Genomic DNA, 7373 nt, shown 5'->3' with positions numbered 1-7373 from the left:
TTGCGAGACCTTGTGATTTAATGTTGAGCCATATATAAGGCGCACTGTATTATAAGGCGCATGGTCAGCTTTTGAAAAAAAATAAGACTTTTAGGTGCGCCTTATAGTGTGGAAAATACGGTATATAAGTATGTATGTATATGTATGTATGTATGTATATGTGTGTATGGATGTATATGTGTGTGTATGTGTGTATGTATGTATGTATATGTGTGTATGTGTATATGTATGTGTGTATATATATATATATATATATATATATATATATATATATATATATATATATATATATATATATATATGTGGATGGATGGATGGATGGATGGATGGATGGATGGATGGATGGATGGATAGATACTTTATTCATCCCCCAGGGAAATTCACATTTCCAGCAGCATCCCTTTGCTGAAAACAATACAATAATAAAGCAAAAGGAATACAATATTCAAACACCCAATGTGACGTGCTAATACCCACTGTAGCATGGTGTATAGATTATTTAAATAGTGCTACATAAAATACCCACTGCAATAAAAGTACAGTAATATGCAATGTAGAGGGTGTGGTTTAATGTGGGCCTTTACTCCGCCGGGTGGAGTTAAAGTGCCTCATGGCATGAGGAAGAAAAGATCACTTCAGTCTGTCCGTGGTACAAGACAGTGACAGCAGTCTGTCGCTGAAGCTGCTCTTCTGCTATTTACATATATTTATGTATATGTGTGTGTATATGTATGTATATATATATATATATATATATATATATATATATATATATATATATATATATATATATGTCGTGATTACCTAACCGGAGTCACCTGAGGTAATCAGCTGGTGTGCTGGAACGCGATCTCTTGATTGGTGGAAGTCTACTACATAAGCTGTCAGCGTCCAGAGATGGACGTTCGAGTGTCTTCCTCATTTCCTGAGTGAACCTCCAACATTCAAGGTACCACTAGCCCATGTATATTCCAAGTCTGATTCTCGTTGCCTGACCCTTGTCTGTTAAAAGTTTTCGATCTACTCTTCCGTCCCGGCCACCGACTTACCTGCTACGTTTCGCCACGCGTTTTCACCACGGAGTTGCCATATCGTCCCAAGAGGCTTTCCACTGCCAAGGCTCGACGTCCCAAGCCTGCTCCACCGAATCTTGTCACAATGAATCCTTTAACTGACGCTATTGGATCCGAGTCCTTGTTCTGTTCCTTGACAGAACACTCGAACCAAAGCATGGATCCAGCGACAGTTCGTCCCACCTCTGAGAGATGCGGAAATGCCGAACAGGAATCCGCGCTACAGCGCCTACAACACACCGAAGGCGCAATACAACAAATCGTCCACGACGTATCCACACTAGTCCGGCAAGTACAACGTCACCAAGATTTTTTTGAACAGTGCGAAGCTTCCCCGGCAACACGAGCACGAGATCCAGTTCCGCCCCTTTCTGATCAGGTCGGCAGTGTTGAACCACGAGTAGGTTCGCCAGAGAGATTCAGTGGAGAGCCCGCCCAGATCCGCCCCTTTCTTATAAATTGCCGACTAATTTTTGATCTACAACCGCGAGCCTTTGTGAACGAAAAGGCGAAGGTGGCTTTTGTGATAAATCATCTGACTGGCAGAGCCCGCCTTTGGGGAACGGCAGAATACGAACGAGGGGCGACAGCATGCACCTCTTTTAATTTGCTTAGCCAGGAAATGATTAAAGTTTTTGATTCTGGAGCCTCATCAGTCGATGCTGCTCGTTCAATCTTGAACATTCGCCAGGGGAGACGCTCCATTGCCGACTATGCCATTGACTTTCGCACACTAGCAGCCCAGAGTCACTGGAACGAAGAGGCGCTGGTCGACGCCTACCTCCATAGCTTGTCCGGTTATATCAAAGACGAATTGGTTTCCCACGCTCCTCCGGTAACTCTTGACAATGCTATCGAACTGACCGCCCGGATCGACCGTAGGGTTCAGGCAAGACGCAGAGAGAGAGAAGATCCCAGACAACCCATCACCCGGCAAAGTCAAGACATTAGTAAGATACCGAACCCCCCAACCAATTCTACCGCACCTCATGAGATGATGGAGGTGGACCGCACCTTTCTCTCCGTCGAAGAACGCCAGCGAAGGCGTACCGAACGGCTATGTTATTACTGCGGCGGCCAGGGACATAGGGTGGTCAATTGCCCGTTAAAAGCAAACGCTCGTCGGATATAGGGGACATCCGATTGAGCTCAGCTTTATTATCGTCCCCCAAGACTGATAGACCTGTTCTCCGGGCAAATCTCATTATTTCCGGTACATCTCAACCCTTCCATGCCCTCATCGATTCTGGCGCCGAAACAAATATCCTGGATTTGTCACTCGCACACAAGATGGGGATACCTGTTGAAACCCTTCCTAACCCGGTATCAGCTCGGGCTTTGGATGGCCACCTATTAGGCACCGTATCTCAAATAACGGAACCCATTGAACTACAGTTGTCTGGAAATCACAGAGAGAAGATCCGATTTCACTTACTTCACTCCCCTAACCAACCCCTTGTCCTGGGTCATCCTTGGTTGGTGCAACACAACCCCCATTTCGACTGGCGCACTGGGTCGATACTTGAATGGGGCATGGACTGTCACCAAACCTGTCTGCAAGCCGCTCCTTACCCAAATCATCCTGTTTCCACGAGGGCTCCACCCAATCTGTCCAAGGTCCCAGCCTGTTACCACCACCTACGGGAGGTCTTCAGTAAAGCTAAGGCCTCTTCCTTGCCCCCTCATAGACCTTATGACTGCGCAATTGATCTCCTGCCGGGGTCTGCTCCTCCTCGGGGCCGCCTCTACTCCTTGTCCATTCCCGAGAGGAAGGCCATGGAGGAGTACATTTCCGATGCCTTGGCGGCTGGTATCATTCGACCCTCCTCTTCTCCTGCTGGGGCGGGGTTCTTCTTTGTGGGAAAAAAGGACGGGTCACTCCGGCCCTGTATAGATTATCGGGGCCTTAATGAAATCACGGTTAAAAATCGCTATCCCTTGCCTCTGCTTGCCTCTGCATTTGAGCTTCTACAGGGGGCCACGGTCTTCACTAAACTTGATCTGCGCAACGCCTACCACTTAGTCCGAATCCGGGAGGGTGATGAATGGAAGACGGCATTCAACACACCCAACGGTCACTACGAGTATCTGGTAATGCCGTTCGGATTAACCAATGCTCCAGCTGTTTTCCAATCTTTGGTAAATGACATTTTACGAGATGTGCTTAATCGTTTTGTTTTTGTGTATCTGGACGATATCTTGATTTTCTCAAAGTCCCTCGATGAACACCGAAAACATGTCCAGCTGGTTCTCCGTCGTCTCCTAGAGAACTCTTTATTTGTTAAGGCAGAGAAGTGCGAGTTTCACGCCAAGACAGTCTCGTTCCTGGGCTACATCGTGGCGGAGGGGACCCTTCAGATGGATCCTGCCAAGGTATCAGCAGTCACCTCTTGGCCTGTCCCTGAGTCTCGGAAAAAACTCCAACAATTCCTTGGTTTTGCCAATTTCTACCGGAGGTTCATCAGGAACTACAGTTCGGTGGCAGCTCCCCTCACGCTTCTTACCAGTCCTAGAGAGCCATTTCGGTGGTCTTCCGAGGCTAATGCAGCTTTCAACCGTCTAAAAACCCATTTCTCTACGGCCCCCATACTCCAGGTACCGGACCCTGCACGCCAACTGGTAGTGGAGGTGGACGCCTCAGATGTGGGAGTGGGTGCTGTCCTGTCCCAGCGGTCGGACAAGGACCAGAAAATGCACCCGTGCGCCTTCTTTTCCCGGCGGTTGTCCCCGGCCGAACGCAACTACGACGTGGGGGATCGTGAGTTGTTGGCCGTCAAGCTAGCCCTGGAGGAATGGCGGCATTGGTTGGAGGGGGTAACGGTGCCGTTCATAGTTTGGACTGACCACAAGAACTTAGAATATATTAGATCGGCCAAGCGGCTCAATCCTCGCCAGTCACGTTGGGCCCTGTTTTTCACCCGCTTTAACTTCACTCTGTCCTACAGACCCGGATCTCGGAATGTGAAACCCGACGCGCTGTCCCGACAATTCCAGAGTTCCAATGACACACCTCAGGGTCCCGCAACGGTCCTTCCAGCTTCCTGTATGGTGGCAGCAGTCTCCTGGGATATCGAGTCCCGAGTCAGAGAGGCGATACCCGATCAGGCGGGTCCCAGCTCCTGTCCCGAGGGTCGACTATTCGTCTCCGAACCCTTACGGTCCGAGGTCCTCCAATGGGGGCACAATTCTCACTTTTCTTGCCATCCGGGGTCGGCTCGGACTCACAGTTTCTTGTCCCGACGCTTCTGGTGGCCTACCATGGCCAAGGACGTTAGGGAATACGTCTCCGCCTGTCAAGTGTGCGCCCAGAACAAAACATCCCACCAACGTCCGGCCGGTCTGTTACATCCACTTCCGGTTCCCCGCCGCCCATGGTCCCACATCTCCTTGGACTTTGTGACGGGGTTGCCAGTATCCGAGGGGATGACGACTGTACTAACTATCGTGGACCGGTTCAGTAAGATGGTCCATTTCGTGGCACTACCGAAGCTCCCCTCCGCCAAGGAAACTGCATTGATAGTCCAGCAGCATGTGTTCCGCCTCCATGGCATCCCTCTGGACATTGTTTCTGACCGTGGTCCCCAGTTCTCATCCGCGTTTTGGAAGGAGTTCTGTCGTCTGTTGGGTGCCTCTGTCAGCCTCTCATCAGGGTTCCACCCTCAATCCAATGGTCAGTCTGAACGAGTGAACCAAGATTTGGAAACGGCACTTCGCTGCATGGTCTCTAGTGAACCGTTGTCCTGGGCTCGGCAATTGGCATGGGTGGAATATGCTCACAATTCCTTGGTTAGCTCATCCACTGGAATGTCCCCCTTCCAGTGTGTGTATGGGTACCAACCCCCTATGTTCCCTAGTCAAGAAGAGGAAGTAAACTGCCCGTCAGCTACGGCGAATGCACGTCGCTGTCGGCGAACTTGGGCTCGTGCTCGGGCCACACTCCTTCGGGCAAGCAAGACTCATGCCGTTGGGGCTAACCGACGGAGGAGTCCTGCTCCGAAGTACCAGGTGGGCCAGAAGGTGTGGCTCGCATCAGCTGATCTTCCACTGAAGGTTGAGTCGAGGAAACTGGCTCCTCGGTATCTTGGCCCGTTTCCTATAGTAAAAATTATCAACTCCTCAGCAGTCCGTCTCCGTCTACCAAGATCTATGAGAGTGCACCCCACGTTTCATGTTTCCCGAATCAAGCCCGTCAGCCAGAGTCCGTTGGCACCCATTCCACCTCCTCCCCCAGCTCCACGCTCCTTGGACGGGGAGCCTATCTATACAGTGCGCCGCCTGCTCCGCTCCCGACGCAGGGGTCGGGGCTTCCAGTACTTGGTCGATTGGGAGGGATATGGTCCGGAGGAGAGATCATGGATTCCCAGCAGGCAGATCCTGGACCGATCTCTTGTGGCAGAATTCCATCAACTGCATCCTGACCAACCAGCACCACGCCGTGGTCGTCGTCGGAGGTCCGACGCTGCTGCTCTTCCACCGGCAGACCCACCCGCTACCACCCCTTCAGATGCGGACGAAGGGGCCTCTATCCACTCGGAAGAATTCTGAGGGTTCATCGGACGACCTCTGGGCCCTCGATTTTTGGATTATTGGTGATGTATTTTGGGTTTTGGGGAATTATTTGTAACTGGCCTGTGATTTTTTTTTCCCTTGGATTACCGGTGTTGCCATGTGACGTGTTTGGATTTATTTTTATTTTTCCCTGGGGGACTTCTGGAGCCGTCCCTTGAGGGGGGGGTTCTGTCGTGATTACCTAACCGGAGTCACCTGAGGTAATCAGCTGGTGTGCTGGAACGCGATCTCTTGATTGGTGGAAGTCTACTACATAAGCTGTCAGCGTCCAGAGATGGACGTTCGAGTGTCTTCCTCATTTCCTGAGTGAACCTCCAACATTCAAGGTACCACTAGCCCATGTATATTCCAAGTCTGATTCTCGTTGCCTGACCCTTGTCTGTTAAAAGTTTTCGATCTACTCTTCCGTCCCGGCCACCGACTTACCTGCTACGTTTCGCCACGCGTTTTCACCACGGAGTTGCCATATCGTCCCAAGAGGCTTTCCACTGCCAAGGCTCGACGTCCCAAGCCTGCTCCACCGAATCTTGTCACAATAAATCCTTTAACTGACGCTATTGGATCCGAGTCCTTGTTCTGTTCCATGACAGTATATATATGTATATATATATATGTATATATATGTATGTGTGTGTGTGTGTGTGTGTGTGTAAAAATCCATCAACATGTGATGAAAATGTTGTCAACTGTTGAAGAGATACATAATTATCAGAATACATCTTGAACTGTATTATGGGTAGGATGTTTTTAACTACAGCCACTGTTCATACTTTGCTTCTCTATGAGTGTGTTACTTGTAGACTCCTTCTTTTCTACTCCTCTCTCTCCTAGCGCTGGTAACCATGAAAAATAAATTAGAAGCAGGTCTTGTGTATTTCTTTATAGTTACTGTGTGTAATAGACTCTCACCTGCATATGGTTCTTTTTAACAGAAAAAAAACTGCAAATGTCCATGCTGGTGTCACGACGATGACCACACATGTAGCTTACACACAGGCAACAATTAAGCTTGGCTAATCATTGTTGCATTCGATTCAACGTGCTAAAATAAAGACTAATATCCATTGATGTTAACAAACTTATGGTGCTAAAATAGTTGTTTAACATAACCACTGTATAACATACTCTCACCGTAACACACCGGAGCCTCCACAGACTCCGACGCAAGTGACATTAGCCAAGCCAAAGAGGAGCGAGAAGGGGGGCGAGTGTGATGCTGGGAATTAAATGGACTGAACCATTTTAAGGCAGTGGACTATTTCCAATGCTGTTTTGTTCACATTTTTGTTTTGTTTCCTTGTTTTAGCTAGCATATTTCACCATATTTAGGCCTGTTCTGTGCTTTATTAAGAAAAGGTTTAAAAGATGTAATACATATTAGAGGTGCTTGGGTTGAATTTGGGGGTGTTTGAGCACACCCAAAACAGGCTGGTTACTCCCATTGTGGCTAGCCACATTTGGCCCACTGAGCCATAAGCTTGACAAATGTGCCATTTTTTATTTTACTATTTTATTTTTGGCACCTTCTTGTGGTCAAAATCATTCATCAAGAAAAACAATATTGATTTAGTTAATTATAAACAAAAATAGATGAACTATCATGTAAAGCTGCATTTTTGAAAATACCCATTGGTCAAGAAATTTGTAATTATTTTACATAACATGAGGCTCACCTAGGGCAGTGGTGCCCGACCTTTACGAACCAAGGCACACATTTTCATTCAAAGAAAT

The 7373-nt window shown here is 48.3% G+C and overlaps 1 protein-coding gene across 1 annotated transcript in view; it reads left to right on the top strand.

Annotated features, from left to right (window-relative positions):
• LOC148349764 (multidrug and toxin extrusion protein 1-like) overlaps positions 1–7373 on the top strand; it is a 40706-nt gene that overhangs the window by 28665 nt on the left and 4668 nt on the right. The window lies entirely within an intron of this gene.

Source organism: Urocampus carinirostris, chromosome 17 (genome assembly GCF_059441175.1).
Source record: "Urocampus carinirostris isolate Australia breed hairy pipefish chromosome 17, RoL_Ucar_1.0, whole genome shotgun sequence".
NCBI classification, from domain to species: Eukaryota; Metazoa; Chordata; class Actinopteri; order Syngnathiformes; family Syngnathidae; genus Urocampus; species Urocampus carinirostris.
Note: the sequence above shows the minus strand (reverse complement) of the source record. Positions and strands in the feature narration are given on the sequence as shown.